A 19602-nucleotide genomic window follows, 5' to 3' on the forward strand; every position below is an offset into this window, starting at 1 on the left:
CTAGGGGGGATTGGAGGACCCTTTGGCAGTCTCCTGAGGAGCGTTATCAGCAGAGACAGGCCAGCGCAGGGAGTAAAGAATACAAGACACGGACCATGGGGACATAATTTCATTTTCCTGCAACATACCTGACTGGGAGTGATAAACTGAAACCACTGTCAGCTGGTAAGTGTCATTCCCCCTATTGCTTTTATTAGGTTAACAGGAAATAAGTCCATCCTTCATGGTATCACTGCCAACGTGAATGACCTTAGAGATCCTCAAAGCCTTTGTGGTGATTTGTGCCTGGTGAAAGATGACACTTCTGTTCTGGCAACAGCAGGAGCATCATGACAGGATAACTCACCTGTCAACCAGTAGATTGGGCCCTTGGACCCTGCTGGGAGAGGCCAGCGCCTTGGAGAGAGAGAGAGAGAGAGAGAGAGAAAGAGACACCGAGCTCAGGCGGGATGCTCGAAGTCAGACCAAAATCGCAGCCTGCTGACTGACAAGAACATTTAAGGCCTTCATGGTGCCTCCCCTCTCCTCCCGGCTGCTTCTTCAAAGCCGATGCCCAATCTACAAACAAGCCAGACGGAAGACCAAGACAAGCAAAACTGACGGAATTGGCTCTGACCTTAAAACGATTTACAGAAAGCTGTTTTATTCATTTAAAAACCATAAAGCCCGGAATAGCTTCTAATCTCGTCTTGAGCGAGAAAATTAAATGGCCTGAGTCACATACAGAGCTCCACATTAACAAACATAAGCAGAGTGACCTTTCGGCTCTCTCCAGCAGCGTAGTCAAGCGAAGTGACTAATTCTGTCAAGCGCCCTATTCATAATTTCTTAGCAACACAAATGTCACCTCTTCACCCAGCTCAACTCAGATAGTGGGATTATATACTCTTCTGTCAACCAGATACCTCTTTGCATGTAGTTTACAGCAATGATAGAGCCTGTTGTTCCCTCAAAAGTCAGCTTGTAATACAGGGTCTCTATTTGTTTGGGCTTATTGCCATTATAATAATTTTGGTACCGGTTAAGTGCTTATTATGTACCAAGCTCTGTACTGAGCCCTGGGGTGGATACAAGCAAATCAGGTTGGACACAGTCCCTACCCCAATGGAGGCTCAGGCTTAATCCCATTATGTCATCAAGGTAACTGAGGGACAGATAAGTGAAGTGACTTGCCCAAGGTCACACAGCAGACAAGTGTGGAGCCGGGTATTAGAACCCAGATCCTTCTGACTCCTGGGGCCATGCTCTCTATCCACTAGCCCCATGCTCCTTCTCAAATATGCACAATACAATTATTAGGCATGAAGTGATAGAGCTGGCAAAAGAGTGACTTAAAATCCTTGTGTGAAATGATGTTATTTGCCTCGAGAATATGACTTCCTACAACTTTGAGTACCAACAGATGGTTGACTTTCTCAAAGTGTCTCACTCAGGGAAGTCTCAACTCAGAAGCCCAGCATGATAGGTCCTCTGATTCCCAGGCCTGTGCTCTTTTCATTAGGCCACTCTGTCTCTCATAAAGACTCTTTAAAAAGACTCCTCATCCCTTAGCCCTCTGTAATTTTGATTTGCAGACCTAGTTTGTGTTGTTTTCCACATATGGATGGCTCTTCCGGCAGATTGATCCCAGGGTATCGACAACTCCCTCAGAGTAAGCACCTTACCCAACTGTAAAGCATTCACACTGTGGGAATCCCAACAGAGTTATCTTCTTAAGCACTCTCATGGTTTATGCTGTAACGGCCTTTTGTTTCAAGTCAACTATGAATCCCCAATTTCTGCATATCTTAATTGAAGCTGCCCTATGACCGTGCATTGCTTACATGGAACACAGTTTCCTATGGCCCAAAGCCATGTTTTTAAGATGATATTCTACCTACATTTGGGCACCTAGACAAAATTATCTGTTCTTTTTAGTAGCATAATGTTTCACCTCCAGCAGGGGAAGGGGGTCCTTGGGGACTTTGAATCATTTCAAGTTTCCTTACTAAATTGGATCAAGCCTCATTTCACTCGAAAAGTGCCACCCTTCATTTTCTAACCAAGTCTGACGCCTAGATAGACAATTCAATAAGAAATGCTGAGGTGGAAATTCCAAACCTTATCTTACATCATCTGTGCCACTGGAGAACTGGCAGGTGAGTTTCTACCTTATCAGCCCCAAGGATAGCTTGATGAAGGCCCTAAGTGTAGTGATGAATTGGGCAATTGCAGTTTAGAAAACATTTTCGTACACCTTTAGACTATTTAGTATTTAATAAAAGAACTGTCATGATGATTATTTTTGGCCTAGATTGTCTTACATCAGACTCACTAACATATAACAAAGCAATCACTGGTCTCCCCCATTTTATGCTGAGGTTGAGTTTTGAAAAAAACAATGTGTAAAGTGAATTAATGTAAATTGAATACAATTTTACTTGGTAAGCCCTTGCTGGTTTTATTGCCTGGAGAGCATTGAATCAAAACTCCTACCATTTCTCAGTGTAAAACAGACTTCACTCTACACTCCACTATGATCATTCAAATACTGTGGTGCTTGGAAAAACAGCTTGGCCTAGTGGAAGGAGCATAGGTCTGGGAGTCAGATGACCTGGATTCTAATTCTGGTCTTGTAACTTGCCTTTGACCTTGGCCAAGTTACTTAACTTTTCTCTGCCTCTATTTCCTCATCCATAAAATGGGGATCCATTATCTGTTATCTCTCTGGTTACTGCGAGCCCCATGCAGGACAAGGACTCCATATGACCTGATGATTTTTATCTACCCAACTGCTTGGAACTCAATGAACACTTAACACATGTTATTATTATTATTATTGTTGTTGTTATTATTTAATTCACCCTACATACTCCCATGCCCAAGGGTACACACACATGCACACACATAAACACAAACACACACACAAACACTTCCTTCTCTAATGATCCTAGTTGGGTGGGAAAGAGGATACTTCCAGATTAGTTGCAGGAGGTGCAAGCCTAAAGCTCAGAATGAAAGCGAAGCCCTGTCACTTTTTTCTTTAATGGTATTTGCTAAGCACTTACTATGTGCCAGGCACTGTTCTAAGTGCTGGGGTAGAAATGAGTTAATTAGGTTGGACCCAGTCCCTGTCCCAAGTGGGGCTCACAGTCTTAATACCCATTTTACAGATGGGGTAACTGAGGCACAGAGAACTGAAGTGATTTGCCCAAGGTCACACAGCAGACAAGTGTCAGAATCGGGATTAGAACTCAAGTCCTTCTGACCCCCAGGCCCTTAGATCATGATAGTACTGTTTCTAAATGCAAATATAGATGAGAGCCAGGGATTTCTGCGTCAGGCAGCTCAGAGATCAGAGTGGGGAAGGTAGGAAAAATGAGAGATGGTAGGGTGATATTCACTGAACACTTACTGTGTGCAGAACATTGTACCAGGCATTTGGGGCAGTATAATGCTAAAGAGTAGGTAGAGCCAATCTCTACCCACAGATAGTACACAGACAATAAGGGGAGACAGACACAAATAAAACACAGATGGATATGTCCTTCAGTGCTCTGGGGCTGGGGGAGAGGTGAATAATGTTTTTCTTTAAACAGAGAACAGCCACTTGTAAACTATAGAATAAGAGGAACCCAGTGTAATATAGCCAAGAGCTTTATATGGTGTCAGAAAAAGACTTCAGAGAATCTCTTGTTCCTCTAAGAGACAATCTATCCCAGAGCAGACAAAGTGCAGGCCTCATAATGAGTGTCTATGAACCATTACATACCTGCTGGGACTTCCCAGCACCAGAGAGAAAGAATCCACAAATGTTTTCATTCCGGCAGAATGAGAAACAGTGTGGCCTATTGGAAAGAGCATGGGCCCAGGAGTCAGAGGACCTGGGTTCTAATTCTGGCTCTGCCACATTTCTGCTGTCTGACCTCGAGCAATTCACTTCACTTCTCTGGGCCTCAGTTACCTCATTTGTAAAATGGGGACCAAGAATGTGAGTCCTATGGGACAGGGACTACGTCCATACTTATTACCTTATAATTACCCCAAATCTTAGTTCAGTGTTTTTTCCCCACTGTTTTCAAACATGCTCATATCTCCCCTATCCTTGACCCCACAACTCCCTCTAGTTATCATCCCATCTCCCTCCTGCCATTCCTCTCCAAATTCCTTGAATGAGTTGTCTATACCCACTGTCTCAAGATCCTCTCCTCCAATTCTCTTCTTAATTCCCTCCCATCCGGCTTCCGGCCCCTTCACTCCACAGAAACCACCCTCTGAAAGGTCACCAGTTATCTCCTTCTTGTCAAATACAATGCCCTCTACTCCATCCTAATCCTCCTCAACTTCTCAACTGCCTTTGACACTGTGGACCACCCCCTTCTCCTGGAAACATTACCCAACTCTAGCCTCACTGGCACCATCCTATCCTGGTTCTCTTCCTATCTCCCTGGCCTCTCAGTCTCTTTGGTAGTCTCCTCCTCTGCTTACCACCACGTAACTGTGGGTGTCCCTCAAGGTTCGGTTCTGTATCCCCTTCTATTCTCTAAGGACACCCACTCCCTTGGAGAATTTATTTACTCACATGGCTTCAACTATCAACTCTATGCAATTGATTCCAGAATCTACATCTCCAACCCTGATCTCTTTCTCTCTGCAGTCTCGCATTTCCTCCTACCTTCAAAACATCTCTACTTAGATGTCCTGCTGTCACCTCAAACTTAACATGTCTAAAACAGAACTTATTTTCCCATTCACACTCTGTCCTCCCCATGACTTTCCCAACACTATAGACAGCTCCACCATCTTCCCTGTCTCACAAGCCCATAACCTTTGCGTTATCCTTGACTCCTCTCTCTCATTCATTTATTCAATCATATTTATTGAGTGCTTACTATGTGCAGACCACCGTACTAAGCACTTGGAAAGTGCAATTCAGCAATAGAGACAATCCCTGCCCATACCGGAATTTCAGTCTAGAAGGGGAGAGACAGATATCAAAATAAATACACATTCAACCCACATATTCAATTTATCACCAAATCCTGTCAGTTCAACCTTCGCAACATCGCTAATATCCACCCTTTCCTCTCCATCCAAACTGTTACCATGGTAATCCAAGCACTTGTCCAATACCACCTTGATTACTGTATCAACCACCTCCATAACCTCCTTCTCTCCTGTCTCTCCCTTATCCAGGCCATTCTTCCCTCTGCTGCCCAGATCATTTTTCTACAAAAAAGTCCATGTTTCCCCACTCCTCAAGAACCTCCACTAGTCACCCATCCACCTCTTTATAGAACAGAAACTCCTTAGCATAGGCTCTAAAACACTCAATCACTTTGCCCCCTCCTCCCTCACCTTACTACTCTCTTACTGCAACCCAGCCCTCACACTTCATTCCTCTAATGCCAACCTATTCACTGTACCTTGATCTCATCTATCTCACTTCCAACTTCTCACCCATGTCCCACCCCAGCTCGAATGCCCTCCCTTTTCATAACCAACAGAGAATTACTCTCCCCATCTTCACAACTTTCTTGAAGGCACATCTCCTCCAAGTGACCTTCTCTGACTGAGCCCTCTTTACCTCTTTTCCCACTCTCTTCTGTGTTGCCCTGACTTGCTCTGTAATTCACTACCACCATTCCCAGCTCCACAGTACTTACACACATATCTATTTTATTTATTTATATTAATGTCTGCTTCCTAGAGTGTAAGCTCATCGTGAGGAGGTAATGTGTCTGATATATTGCTGTTTGTACAGTGCTCTCTACACAGTAAGCTCTTAATGAATATGACTGGTTGACTGATTGCCTGGCACAGAGTAAGCAGATAACTAACAACATTAAATAAAAGATAGCTTTGGTGATTTATCTTAATTGAGGTAGAAAGTGGGCAATCAAAGTAAGAAGGGGTCATGTCCGTTTCTAAGAAACCCATCTGATTCTCTATTGTTCCATCCAGGTTACTCTTTTTTGCCCTCCCCCTGAAATGGTGGATTGAGGGAGAACTAGGACTATGCAGGGATTTAAGAAGATTGAACTTCTGGGAAGAGCACAAACATTGCTTATAACCGCCCCCGGTACCTCACTGGATCAAGTTCCCTGCCAAGGGTAAACTTCCCCTAACAGGCTTTTAAGGATCACTTCCTGCAAATTGCACCTCTGTAAAAAAAAATCCCAGCTCATAAAGGAAGATTGGCCCCAAGTAACATTTACCATATTCATTAAGAACAGCAATTTCTTGTCAGCAAGCAGACCTTATAAAGAAGTCTCCCAGAATGAGGCATAATTGCAGTCAGACATTTCAAAGGCGCCTTTTGGAGGAAGGTGACCCTAAGCAAGAGGCTGACATCAAGTGACCTGCCCCAGGTCCTGGTCTCCCCGTTACTGAACAGAGAGGCGTGCCTCTGCTCAGTTCCTCTAATTGGTTGAGGTCAGAACCTCGGATTTTATTCAGGCAGCTATATCATCTCCCCGCTCCGCAGTGGTTTGGCATTGACCCACCGGCTGAATGAGATTACTGCGTTTGGTAACGTAGGTTTATTGATTATGCGTGAACTGACTTCTACATTACAACTGCAAGATTTTAACAGTGACTTTATATCCTTTCTTCCAGAAATATTCTTTCAGGATGGAACATGACAACTCAGGGAATATTCAGGACCTATAATTTAGAGTGACAAATAACCCTCAACCCTCTTCTACCCTTCCCGACATTCACCGAGGAAACATACGTTTAAGTCAGTGACTAGCGTTGATGTGAACTTCTGTAATTTTGCTATGTGTGTCCTTCCTGCCCTGTGCTTCCATCAACTGAGGTTCATGAGCACCTATGTGACGATTTTGTCTCCTGTGAGATTGCAAGCCACTTCAGGGTAAAGACTCGGCCATTATCATTATGATTATCATCATTATCATATTTGTTAAGAACTTACCATGTGTCCAGCACTACTGTAAACACTGGTGTCAATACAAGTTAATCACATTGGACACAGTCCCTGTAACAGTGAGGACACTGAGGTAGAGAGAAGTTAAGTGACTTGCCCAAGGTCACGCATCAAGCAATTATCAGAGCCAGGGTTAGAACACATGTCCTCTGACTTCCAGGTCTTTGGTCTTTCCATTAGGGCATACTGTTCATTCTTCATGTATCCCTCCCTACAGTAACTAGAATAAAGCCTTGCTCACATCATCATACTGATCATCGTTTTTTATTGAGCACCTACGATGTGCAGACTACTGTGTCTTGAACTTATATAGGAACACAAGAAAGGTAAAAAACCTAGATCCTGCCCTTGAGGTGCTAAAAATTTAATGGGGGAGAAAGAAGAAACGGATAGAAAACAAGTAGGGGGAACAGCATGGCATAGTGGATAGAGCATCAGTCTGGGAGTCAGATGGTCATGGGTTCTTATCCTGACTCTGCCACGTCTCTGCTGTGTGATCTTGGGCAAGTTACTTCACTTCTCTGGGCCTCAGTTACCTCATCTATAAAATGGGAATTGAGACTGTGAGCCCCATGTGGGACAGGGACTGTGTCCAACCCGATTTGCTTGTATCCACCCCAACAGTACAGTGCTTGGCACATAGTAAGCGTTTAACAAATACCATAATAATAATTATTATTATTATTAGGATGGAAACTATAGCTAGGAATCTCCCCTCTAGACTGTAAGCTTATCGTGCACACAGACTTTGTTTATTGTTGTGTTGTACTCTCCCAAGTGCTTAGTACAGTGCTCTGCACATGGTAAGTGCTCATTAAATATGACTGCCTGAATGAATGAATGAATGAATGAATAAATGAATGGGCTCTCTGATCCCTCCATTCCCCTAGGGTCTTCCTGGTATCCCTTTACTGATGTGCACAGAATCAATCAACCAATTGTATTTATTGAGCACTTAGGGCATGGTAATAAGTGGTTGGGAGAGTACAACACAGTAATATAACAGACATGGTCCCTGCCCACAACAAGCACAAAACACTTTGTGGCAGTGTTAGATGTTCTTGAAGACCATAAGCTCCCTTCTAGACTGTAAGTTCTGAGCGGGTAGGGAACATTTTGACTAACTCTACTATACTGTACTCTCCCAGGTCCTTAGTAGAATGCTCCCTCCATACAATAAGTGCCCAATAAATATGATTGATTGATTGATTGATTGAAGTCAAACGCAGGAAGCTCGTTCAAATGTAACTGGATTTCAGTGTGCCAGCACTGAGGCAGCTCTGAATCCTATGACAATTAGGCCTCTCTTTGGATTTGCAGTTAAACTTTCCTGGGGTCTAAGTCCACTGGGGTCTTGTTGATCCCACCTCCTCCTGTCAACTTCAAACAGGGATTTATCCTTACAGATCTGTAGACAACAGAGATCTGCCCCAAACGGGTTTCTTGGAGGCGGGTTTGCTTCCCCTTTACTGGGATGTCAATTTATCTTTAGATTCTCTGTATCCTCTGATGGACCAGCTCTTAAACTTGGGATGTTTCCTCCGAAGTGCTGACATATTCAAGACATAAAAAGAGTTGTGGCATTTGTTAAGCGCTTACTAGGTGCCAAGCAGTGTACTAAGCAGTAGTTTAAACTCAGGATAATCACAATCCCTGGCCCATAAGGGACTCACTCCTGGGACAAAAGCATCTAAGAAATGTCACTGATTAGAGCAAAGCTTAATGAAAACCAGATTAATTCAGTATATTCTTTCATTTGTTTGGGTCCCATGTACCTTTGGTTTCTTAATAATAATGATAATAATGATTATAATGATAATGAATCTCTCGTTCACCCCACACATACGATCTGTCACCAAAACCTGCCGGTCTCACCTTTGTAATATAGCCAAGATCCGCCCTTTCCTCTCCACCCAAATGGCTATTTTACTGTTCTGTGATCTCATAATATCCTGGCTAGATTACTGTATCAGCCTGCTCTCTGATCTCCCTTCCTCCTCTCTCTCCCTGCTCCAGTCTATTCTTCACTCCACTGCCCGGCTCATCTTCCTGCAGAAACGCTCTGGGCATGTCACTCCCCTTCTTAAAAACCTCCAATGGTTGCCTATCAACCTCCACGCAAAACAAAATCTTATCACTCTAGGCTTCAAGGCTCTCCATCACCTTGCCCCCTCCTACCTCTCCTCCCTTCTCTCTTTCTACTCCCCACCCCACACGCTCCACTCCTCTGCCGCCCACCTCCTCACCGTCCCCCGTTCTCGCCTATCCCGCCGTCGAACCCTAGGCCATGCTCTCCCTCGGACCTGGAATGCCCCCCTCCTCACCTCCGCCGAACTAATTCTCTTCCCCTCTTCAAAACCCTACTTACAGCTCACCTCCTCCAAGAGGCCTTCCCATACTGAGCTCCCTTTCTCCCTCTACTGCCCCCCTTCACCTCTCCGCAGCTAAACCCTCTTTTCCCCCCATTTCCCTCTGCTCCTCCCCCTCTCCCTTCCCATCCCCTCAGCACTGTACTCGTCTGCTCAACTGTATATATTTTCATTACCCTATTTATTTTGTTAATGAAATGTACATTGCCTTGATTCTATTTATTTGCTATTGTTTTAATGAGATATTCATCCCCTTGATTCTATTTATTGCTATTGTTCTTGTCTGTCCGTCTCCCCTGATTAGACTGTTAGCCCGTCAAAGGGCAGGGACTGTTTCTATCTGTTACCAATTTGCACATTCCAAGCGCTTAGTACAGTGCTCTGCACATAGTAAGTGCTCAATAAATACTATTGAATGAATGAACGAATAATGATAATATTGGTATTTGGTAAGCTCTTACTATGTGCCAGGCCCTGTTTTAAGCTCTGGAGTGGATAGAAGCAAATTGGGTTGGAAACAATCCCTGTCCCACATGGGGCTTACAGTCTTAATTCCCATTTAACAGTCATTCATTCATACATGCAATTGTATTTATTGAGCATTTACTATGTGTTGAGCACTGTACTATAGACTTGGTAGAGTATAGTACATCATGGCTTAGTGGAAAGAGCACAGGCTTGGGAGTCCAGAGGAAGTGGGCTCAAATCCCAGCTCAGTCACTTGTCTGCTGTGTGACCTTGGGCAAACCATTTAACTTCTCTGTGCCTCAGTGACCTCATCTGTAAAATGGAGATTAAGACTGTGATCTCCATGTGGGACAACCTGATTACCTTGTATCTTCCCCAGATCTTAGGACAGTGCTTGGCACATAGTAAATGCTTAACAAATACCATAATTATTATTACTATCATTATTATTAATTCAACAATAAGCAGACACATTCCCTGTCCACACTGAGCTTACTGTTTAGTTGAGGTAACCTGAGGCCCATAGAAGTGAAGTGACTTGCTCAAGGTCACTCAGCAGATAAGTGGCAGAGCTGGGTTTAGAATCCAATTCCTTCTGAATCCCAGGCCTTTGCTCTGTCCACTAGGCTTCGCTGCTTCTTGGTCCCTAGTCTTCTCCAAAGGAATCATCTTCTTGTATTTGTGGACAGGTCATTTCAGAGTGAGTCCTCTAATCCATTCCATGGATTAGATCCCTGCTGAAGAGGAACGTTACTTCAATGTGAATTGTTCCCCTTGAAATCCATGTTTGGTTACAAAACACTCACGCTGAATTAAATGTGCTTATGCAGCTATTCGGTTCCAGCGGAGAGGATCATTCAGTGTTTTTGATAATCTGTTTTTCACATGCAGTTGGAAGCCAGTAACTAGATGCCCATAACCTGATGTGCAGCTATCTTGAATTAAAAAAAACACACCAATTTAAAGAAAATAACTGAACCACTTAATGTGGACACTCAGTTACCTGAACCATTCTTGGTTTATCTCTGTGCTCTCAACTAGATAGACTCTGTATGTTTAAAGTTATTCAGGGTTAACATTGGAATTGAAATACCTCAGGGGGAATTGTGTGCTGTGTGATGGTGGGCAAGTCATTTAGCTTCTCTGTGCCTCATTCACCTTGTCTGCAATATGGGGATCAAGACAGTAAACCCCTTGTGGGACAGGGACTTTGTGTAACTTGATTAGCTTGTGTCTATCCCAGCTCTTAGTACAGTGTCTGGTACATGCTGAGCACTTAACAAATCTCATAAAAAAATGGGTCTACTCAGTCTCTGATTTTGTTCCCATTTCCTGTTGGAGTTCCACAAGGAAGATGAACAACAACCCTCATCTCATACTCTTACACTCGTATAGGAGAACGTGGTTCTGACTAGGATAAACACATAAAAATATTTGGAAATAAAGCAACTTAAATCATTTAGCTTCAAAACACCAGTCTTCTAAAGTGCACATACTGACAATTCATCAAGAAATCGATGGTCAAATCTGGTTTGGCTCCCAGCCGCAGAAGAGCAGCCAAGATAAAGGCAGTAGTCCGATCTGGATGGATCTCTGATTGGTGGAATGATGATCTGGTGGGTTCCCAGCCTAAACTCAATGGCTCTCTGTTCATTAGATGGACAAAGCTGCTCAGGGCAATCTCCATTCCCCATCTCTCCCTAGGCAGAGGGCTTCTTCAATTGCTTTTGTCTAGTCTCAGCACTGGTCATGGAGAGATTGAGCTATTTCTGGCCATCCCATATCCCTCAACATATTCCTGACCTCAACTATCCTTGAGTGTTGTAGATTCCCTTGGTGACTCTGGAATTCTACCTCTCATCATTGGAAAAAGAGCTAGAGAAGCTCTTTTGTATACTTAATCTCTGGAATGGGATCAGCCTTGCTAATCTAGATTATAAACTTCTTCTGGCCAGCGAATATGTCTCCCATCTCTGTTATATTGTTCTTACCCAAGCGCTCAGTCCAGTGCTCAATAAATATTATTGGTTCATGGACTGCTATCCCCTGCCTTCTCATCAGATCCATATACTTGTTAAGGTGGATTCAGTCAATCATATTTATTGGGCATTTTCTGTGTGCAGAGGACCATCCTCAACACTTGGGAAAGAACAATATAGCAATGTAATGGACACATTCCCTGCCCACAATGACCATACAATCTAGAGAGGGAGACAGACATTGATATAAATAAATCAATTATAGATTGATTTACATTTATAAAACAATTTATTTCCAAATATTTTTATATGGAAAATATAGATCTATATATGTACACATACATGTATTGAATGAATTAAAGCAATGAGAGTAGGTATTAAGCTCTTTCTAGGTGCCAAACACTGTTCCAGGGAAGGACTCAAGGACCTGTATTGTTAATGAGGGATCGGGGCATTTCCTTTTCTGGATTTCATGATTCTTTTTGTGACCAGGCTTGTATTTAGGCATCGGTTTAAAGCTGGTGTGATGGGACCCCATTACGTTCCATCAAAACTCAAACTAAGTGAATCTTGGAGGAAAACCAAGAAGGGAGGGTGAACCGGAAATGGCAACCCATTCCAGCACTTTGTCTGAAAGTGCGTGTGGATGGGTAAGTGCTGTGTCGGCCAGAGGGATTATAAAATCAACCACTGTAGCCATTTGTATGTGTTTGCAACACTCTGGCCCATTGCCAATCCAGGGAACTCAACTTGAACGCTCTCCAACAGAGGGGAGGATTGTAAAGGGGTGTCGTCAAGCACAGGTTTCCATTTAGATGGGAAAATCTATTCTTTAATTGAATTTCCCTCAAGAAAGAGGAGCTACTGGTGTCTTATGAAAACTGCTCCCTCCATATCCTCCATACGGAGTCAGACCCATACCTGGCCATGGTGAAGGAATGAAACAGCCGGAGAGGACAGAGAAATGCCTGGAGGGGCTGAGCCATCAGTCTTGAAAGTTTCCATCAAGGAAACACTTTAGTTCATCTTTGCACGGAGGACAGAATCGATGGAAAGGCTGAAAATAGGTAGCTAATGAGGGCGGCAGAGGGCACAGAGGCTACTGAGGAGCTTACCCTCTCAACTGATGCAAGGTCACAGCTTCGGATCTTCGTTACAGGCGTTTTGGTTTTGTAGGTAAAATTATTGTGTACTCTTCACAATGTGCTGCACGCCTGCCCCCTTCCTCGCTTGTTGCACTCACTTCCCCAAGAGGAATATGACTGTCAGGGATGCAGGAAATCAATCACTAAGCACACCCCTAGAGCGATCATCACCCACTACACAAACAATGAAAGTGTTCGTTAACCACTACGCAAACCACTAGTGCCATCATCAATTCCTTAGGTCAGGGTCTCTGGGCAGAAATCCCTGTGACTGAACCGAGGTTTGTCAGTTATTAATAATGGGACACTTGCCATTGTTAAAGAGCATTCCATCAGACAGGAGGCAACTCGACAAGCAGAGGCCCAAATTGGGGCAGGGGGGGAGGAGCTCACACTGAGCCCGAAGTCCTCAATTGACCCAACTTCACTTCTGAGTGAAAACGAAGCCAGACTGCTGAGACTTCAAGTCTCAGCAAGCACACACACACACACACACACACACACACACACACACACACGACGACCTTACCTAAGTGGTCTCTTGGGGCTTAAAGCACGATCCAGTCCTAACCTTCCCGGAGCTACTGTCATCCCCATCCTGAAGGATGCCCAAGAAGGGCATGGTCCAGCTCAATCAAACAATGGTACTTATTGAGCACTTTCTGTGTGCATGGCACTGTACTAAGTGCTTGGAAGAGTACAGTACAATAGAATATCATATCTGTAATTTATTTGAGTTATAATTCATTTATCCCTGCTATTTTATTCATTTATTTAATTATATTAATGTCTACCTCCCTTTTAGACTGTGAGCTCATTGTGGGCAGGGAATGTGCCTGGTTATTGTTATATTTCACTCACCCAGGTGCTTAGTACAGTGTTCTGCACACAGTAAATGCTCAATTAATAGGAATGAATGAATAGAATTGGTACATATGATGCCTGCCTTCAAGGAGCTTAAGTACGGTCTATAGGGGAAGATAGATATTCAAAGAAATTTCAGTTAGGGAAAGCAGAATAGTATAATAACATGTACATATCAGGCTGGGGGTGGGGTGAGTAATAGAGTACAAAAGTATGTAGATGTCAGAGGAGGGAGGTCATCTGAAGCTAATGGCCCATGAGACTCAATTGGGCCCAAGGCTGGCAGGCTAACATTCTGCAAGAAACAAGGGTTACCCAGACGTGACCAGCTCCTAGTGTTTTGCAGTGATTCCTCCTCCCATGAGATGGCTGGAAATCTATGGCTTCTTTCTCCTCATCCTCGTTCTCATTTCTGGCCATAAACAGAAAAGCAACATGAGACACAATGTGCCCTAGTGGATAGAACACAGCCCAGGGAGTCAGAAGGACCTGGGTTCTAATACCGGCTCTGCCACTGACCTGCTGTGTGACCTTGGGCAAGCCACTTGACTTCTTTGTGCTTCAGTTACCTCATCTGTAAAATGGGGATTAAGACTGTGAGTCCAATGTGCGACAGGGACTGTGGTCAATCCAATTACCATTTATCTACTCCAGTGCTTAGTACAGTACCTGGCACATAGTAATCACTTAACAAATAGCACAGTAATTGTTACTATTATCAAGATTATCTGGATTCAGTCTTTGAGTGACACTGGCCTTTTCCGCCAAACCCCTAGACACCTAGGAATGTGCAGCGGCCTATCCTTCCCCCTTGGAAAAATCCAGAGAGGAAGTTAAATGTTTCCTCATTTTATAATTTTTGATACTTTTTCCTCTGCGACCTCCTCCAGCCAGGCCCTCCTTACGGACCCCCAAGCGGCTGGCAGAGCTGGGCGATCCTGCAACTGGGCTGAGAATGTACATTGATAAAATTAACAAGGTTGTATTTACCAACAAAGTCGGCAGGGCTGACACTGTATCTTTCCATTCAGCATCCAGCTCTCGGAACTCTGTCCCCTCACCATCCCTCCAGCGGCCGCAGGGCTCCCTGTCCAATTCCAGTCGCCGGCAATAAGTTATCGCTGAGCTGGGGATCAAGATTAAGAACCTGGTGAATAATGGGGGCTGTGCACACCTCTTTTCCTCTGGTAGATACAAGCCAGCTAATAACCTCCTTAAAGGGGAAGCAAATCATTCCATATTTTTTTATTTTATAGCCAAGCCAGGAAAAGACCTGTATCTAGATCTCCAAGAGATTTATGACATTGTTTCTTTCCTGCTCTGGTCACCGTATAGTCGACCGGGACATGGCCACTTCGTGGCTGGGCAAGATCTCCCAGACATGCTTTCTGCTGGGAGGAAAGGGAAGAGGGCATTGAGGTGAAGACTCAGTCTCAGGAAAGGAAAAATGGGTGCTGCATAGTCGGGAGAGGTGGTCTGGATATCCCAGTCAAGGAGTAGCAGTTAGGGCTCTTGGTTTGGGGCTTGACTAGGCCCTGGGTCCACCACTGTGGGTGGAGTATGTGTCTGTTTATTGTTATACTGTACTCTCCCAAGTGCTTAGTACAGTTCTCTGCACACTGTAAGCACTAGATAAATAAGTTGGAACTGAATAAATAACGAATGAATGAATGAATGAACCAAATTTTAAAAATGAACCAGTCAAGTCTGCTCGACACTCAATGTTCACCCAACCCTCAGCCCCACAGCTCTTATGTGCAGAGCAGTAATTTGTTTTAATGTCTGTCCTCCTGTCTATATTGTATCTACCAATTCTGTGGTGTAGTACTCTCCCAAGCATTCATACAGTGCTCTACACACGGTATGTGCTCAAATAAATACCACACTGAATGACTGAGACAAGAATGCCATTGGGCTTCCTTTCCTTCATTTCCCAGGAAAATGTCCTTCCTAGTCACTTCTCCTCCATCTCTTCTTCTTCCTCCTCCTCTTACTAGCCCTAATTTTTTTTAAAAAAACAACCAACATAACGTAAACATCAACTAGCAGCAACCATAATCAGACTTGGTTTCTTTTCAGCTTAGGATCTGGGGCCAGTGCTTCCCATGGCTGTTTCCCTCTGCCATTATTTTTCAGGATGCTATAAGCATTTCTCTATTTCCCTTCCCACCACTCTCCACCCCTCTGAGTAGAGCATGGTTGTGGTGTTAAAGTGAGCAGTTTTCCTTGTCATGAGGGCCTTAGGGCAAAGTTCCTTTAAGATTCATCTTTATTATTACAGATGGGATATGATTCAAGGAAGCAGGCTACAGCCAGCACTGAGGCTGGGGACTTCCATTCACTCTGAAAGCTCCAGCACACAGAAGCTGGGGAGTGCTTCAGCCATTCTGCATTCTCATTGGCCCCAGCTCCTCCTGCATTGGGGAATCATTACATGATAATTGCTTTTATTAGGGTGTTTGCAGGGAGATAAATGGTTTGTGAATCGATACATGTAGAACCCTCAAGAAAAGATGTTTATTGATCAGAGCCACTTGTGTCAGAGTTTCGTCCTAGGCAAACAAATTAATGATTATCCTTAGGAGGGGAGGAATCCGGAAACATTATCGAAAGACTTGGGGACAAGGCTGAGACGTAAACCAAAGATTTCGATCCAGAGATCCTGGAGCTTAGGAAAATTCAGAAACGTTAGAGAGACCAATAGATAGATTGCATTATCCATAATAGACTACCTGTGTTTTCCCCTATGACTAGGTACCCTTTTGCCAATCACTTTGAATTCTGAATTTCAATCTCTCCCCTCTCTGGAATTTGGACTCCTCTCAAAATCTTGAGAGAAACACACAGAGTTCAGATATTGGCAGCCAACAGAAACGCTTCTAGATGTTTCTCAAGATGTTCCCGGGGGTGGCTGGAATGACCAAAGCCAGCCAGGTAGCCATTTTCCCCCGAGGACTGGGGCCTTTGATTCACCCTTGCCAAATGGCCTGAGTATCAAAAAAGAGGCTAGATGTAGGTCAAGCTAAGTGAAATTCAGACGTCAAAGTTACTGACACAGGAAGCACAGAACTGGCATAGATTAGAGAATGAGGACAGAAAGAGGCTATCATCTTTACCTGCTTCTGAGTCAGGATTACTAAAGGTCTGTAGAGGAGAATCTGTCTAAGCAGTAATAGTAATCTGGATTTATTGCTGAAGGTTCTGCCTCTCCGAGAACTCACAATGTCCTCTCACAGAGACTTGCATGAAAAAAGACCACCTACATGGGCAGTGAAAAATATTCCATATATTCAACAGCACTGTCCATGTTCAGTCTCAACTCTTCTCCTTGAAAGAAAGATCAGGCCCACTTCTGGCTAGTCTTGGGGTGGGTTGGGCTGGGGCCCCACATATGGGGCTTTACATAATTATGTAATAATTAAATATGGGGCAGGCATAAATTTTCCACTTGATTGCCCTTATTTTCTGAGTAAGTCAGTGAGACAGGAGCTTTACAATGGTGACCATGCTACAGAGAGGTTAAGCGATTTTACAAAAGCCACACAGCAAGTCAGTAGCCCGTTACCTGCTGCCCAAGGCAGTGATTTTTCCCCGAGGCTATCTATACTAGCTCTTTAAAATCTTTTTGCTTGGGTGAAAGAAAACTGACTAAAGCACACTGCTAAATATTCTTCCTCCAAAAGATGTCTAGATAAGCAGCATGACCTAGTGGAAAGAGCAGGGGTCTGGGAGTCAGAGGCCTGGGTTTTAATTCCAACTCCCCCACGTGCCTGCTGTGGGACCTTGGGCAAATCACTTAACTTATCAGTTCCTCATTTACCTCATCTATTAAATGAGGATTAAGACTGTGAGCTCCTGGGGGACAGGGACTGTGTCCAACCTGATTATCTTTTATCTACCACAGTGCTTAGAGTAGTGCTTGGCACCTAGTAAACGCTTAATAAGTACCACTATTATATTATCATTATAATCATTATTATTATTCTCCTCCTTAGATGAAATCTGAAAACTGTTATTTCCAGGAAAATAATCTAAAACAGATTTATTTTTCATAATCCAGAATTAGTTAACAGTTTACTCTGAATCCACATATCAACTCTTCTCTCAATAATAACTCTAGCCAAAGACAGAGGAGAGAATACCAATAGAGTGATATCTTGAATTCATGCGGTGACTTTCTTCCTATAGCTTTATAACTCTGTTGGCCACTAAAGCTCCTGATTCGATTATCTCATTTATCCTCTCAGCATCCTCAGGGAGGCCCGTGCGACTCTACTCACTTGGCAAATAAAACCTCATATTTTCTTGTGACAAAGAGAATCGTTCTTTACATTCTGAAAAGCCTTTCTTTCACAGGCCAGGTCTGCACAGCCAAAGCAAAGGGGAAGCTGACAATTATCTGGTGAACTGGGGAGTATCCAGGCAGGTGAGAGAAGTACTTCAAGCAAAACTGTGTTTTTCCTCCTCTGCTTCATGGACAAAAGATGCTCTAGCGTTGAAGCCCATGGGTATGGGGGACACTGGAGAGATCAAGGTACCTCCCATCTCTGCCACATATAATTGAAGCACATCCTATGCTGAGCTGTTGCAATTGCTGAAACTGATTTCAACTCTCCCTCTTTCAACTGTGAACGTCTCAAAAACTTTCCTCCTCCTTTCTCTCTCATTGCAGTTGACACCACTGCAAAGATAGCATCGTTGGCATCATCTTTGACTCCTTTCTGTCTTTTACTACAAAGTTAGTTTGTCTCTGAATCCTGTTCTATTTTCCTCCACAATGTTTTCCTGATCTACCCCTTCTCCTTCACCTTTACTCAAACTATTGACTACTCCCATATTTCCCTCACTAGATTACTGCAACAGCCTCTTCATGAATCTCTCTGCCTTCAACTTGTCCCTTATTCAACCTGTCTTATACGGCGCTATCCAGATCATCGCTCCAAAAGGTCATTCTGTACATTTGATTTTGATCCTTGAAACTTTCTAGAGACTGTTTCCCTCCTCAAGCAAAAGTTCCTCAATCAATCCATCAATCAGTTCTATTTATTGTGCATTTGTTTTGTGCAGAGCACTGTAGTCAGTGCTTGGGAGAATACAAGTAAAGGGAGTTGATAGACACGTTTCCTACCCACAAGATTACAGTTTGGAGGAGGAGACAGCCATTAATATAAATAAATTATGGATAGGTACATAAGTGGTGTGGGGCTGAGGGAGGAGTGATTAAAGGGTGCAAATCTATCAATCAACCATAGGTATTTATTGAGTACTTACTATATGCAGAGGATTGTACTAAACATCTGGGAGAGTACAACTGTCCTGTCCATAACGAGCTTACAATCAAGAGGATGAGCTTATTGTCTCAGTCTTGCAAATCCAAGTAAAAAGGTGACAAAGGGAGTGGGAGAAGAAGTGGGGGAAGGCCTCTTGGAGGAGGTGAGGCTTTGAAGGTAGGGAGAGTAAATGTCTGTTGGCAATGAAGAGGGAGGGCATCCAGGCCAGAGGATAGACAAGATCGAGATACAGAGAGTAGGATGGCATTAGAGGAGTGAAGACTGCTGGCTAGGTTGTAATAGGAAATCAAGGAGGTAAGGGAGGAAGGGGCAAGGAGTTTGAGCTTCAAAGCTCTTCACCACTTCTTTCCTTCTTCCATATCTACTTTAATCCTTGTTAAGAAATTAGTATGTCGCAAACACTGTACTTTCTTCAGTTGCTTTATTACAACTCACATTCCTCTGCATCTCACTCTGCTATCTCATATTCATTGGAAAGAGCATAGGATTGGGAGTCAGGAATTCTAATTCCTGAGTTCTAATTCCTAATCTGCCTGCTTTGTGATCTTGGGTGAGTCA

This window comes from Ornithorhynchus anatinus, chromosome 2 (assembly GCF_004115215.2).
Source record: "Ornithorhynchus anatinus isolate Pmale09 chromosome 2, mOrnAna1.pri.v4, whole genome shotgun sequence".
Classification (NCBI taxonomy): domain Eukaryota; kingdom Metazoa; phylum Chordata; class Mammalia; order Monotremata; family Ornithorhynchidae; genus Ornithorhynchus; species Ornithorhynchus anatinus.